The sequence below is a fragment of the Cucurbita maxima genome, unplaced genomic scaffold (genome assembly GCF_002738345.1).
Source record: "Cucurbita maxima cultivar Rimu unplaced genomic scaffold, Cmax_1.0 Cma_Scf03375, whole genome shotgun sequence".
Lineage (NCBI taxonomy): Eukaryota > Viridiplantae > Streptophyta > Magnoliopsida > Cucurbitales > Cucurbitaceae > Cucurbita > Cucurbita maxima.
Genome location: NW_019275391.1, coordinates 1 through 1,340, shown reverse-complemented (window position 1 = coordinate 1,340; position 1,340 = coordinate 1). Strand labels below are relative to the sequence as shown.

Below are 1,340 nucleotides of genomic sequence, written 5' to 3'. Positions count from 1 at the left end.
AGATGATCATTTATTTAGTAGGTGAACAGTCGAAGAACCACTCTAACGAAGAATGGAGCTTCTTTGTTTTGAAACATATTCTTTTGCACAACAAGCTGCTGGGTCAATATCCCTTGCTATTAAATCTGCTCCAGTTATCTCATCTATAGAAGAAGCTGGTATAGAATAGGTCGTCAGGGGTGGGGGCTTTACCGGGGGGACTAACTAGTAAAAGGCCAAGGAGTACTGTCCACTCCAGCCCAGCCCCTTAGAATAGTCCCATTTTTCCTCCACGCAGATAAGGGGCTAGCTTGCTACTATAAGAATTGCTTTATCCATATATTAGCTTACCTTTCCAAGTTTATCCATATATTAGCTTACCTTTCCAAGTGGCCACACGCTTAACCGCGAAATTCTGATGGGATCCGGTGCATTAGTGCTATTAGCTTACCTTTCCAAGTTTATCCATATATTAGCTTACCTTTCCAAGTGGCCACACGCTTAACCGCGAAATTCTGATGGGATCCGGTGCATTAGTGCATTAGCTTACCTTTCATTTGTAGAGAAAGGAAGAAAAGAACTCGGAGAAATTGAAAGAAAAAAAGGGGTGCAACACGAGGACTTCCCAAGTGGTCACCCAACTTAGTACTACTCTCGCCCAAGCACGCTTAACTGCGGAGTTCTAATGGGATCCGTTGCATTAGTGCTGGTATGATCGCACCCGACATGCCATGCGCACAAAATCGGATTTAACGCATGCGGGGCGGCATGATCGAAACGCGATGGGCGTGAGCGGGGGAGGTTCTCATTTGTAGAGAAAGGAAGAAAAGAACTCGGAGAAATTGAAAGAAAAAATGAGGTGCAACACAAAGACTTCCCAAGTGGTCACCGAACTTAGTACTACTCTCGCCCAAGCACGCTTAACTGCGGAGTTCTGATGGGATCCGGTGCATTAGTGCTGGTATGATCGCACACGACATGCCATGCGCACAAAATCGGATTTAACGCATGCGGGGCGGCATGATCGAAACGCGATGGGCGTGAGCGGGGGAGGTTCTCATTTGTAGAGAAAGGAAGAAAAGAACTCGGAGAAATTGAAAGAAAAAAAGGGGTGCAACACGAGGACTTCCCAAGTGGTCACCCAAATTAGTACTACTCTCGCCCAAGCACGCTTAACTGCGGAGTTCTAATGGGATCCGTTGCATTAGTGCTGGTATGATCGCACAAAAAATAAGCGCATAAAATCGGATTTAACGCATGCGGGGCGGCATGATCGAAACGCGATGGGCGTGAGCGGGGGAGGTTCTCATTTGTAGAGAAAGGAAGAAAAGAACTGGGAGAAATTGAAAGAAAAAAAGGGG

The 1,340-nt window shown here is 46.3% G+C and overlaps 3 non-coding genes across 3 annotated transcripts; all 3 read right to left on the bottom strand.

Moving 5' to 3' along the window:
• Positions 1–583: 583 nt before the first annotated feature.
• LOC111475874 lies at positions 584–702 on the bottom strand. Its single transcript, XR_002716759.1, has one exon. It is a non-coding gene; the product is annotated as a 5S ribosomal RNA (ribosomal RNA).
• Positions 703–835: 133 nt separating this feature from the next.
• LOC111475876 lies at positions 836–954 on the bottom strand. Its single transcript, XR_002716761.1, has one exon. It is a non-coding gene; the product is annotated as a 5S ribosomal RNA (ribosomal RNA).
• Positions 955–1,087: 133 nt separating this feature from the next.
• LOC111475875 lies at positions 1,088–1,206 on the bottom strand. The gene has a single exon (XR_002716760.1). It is a non-coding gene; the product is annotated as a 5S ribosomal RNA (ribosomal RNA).
• Between the last annotated feature and the right edge of the window lie 134 nt (positions 1,207–1,340).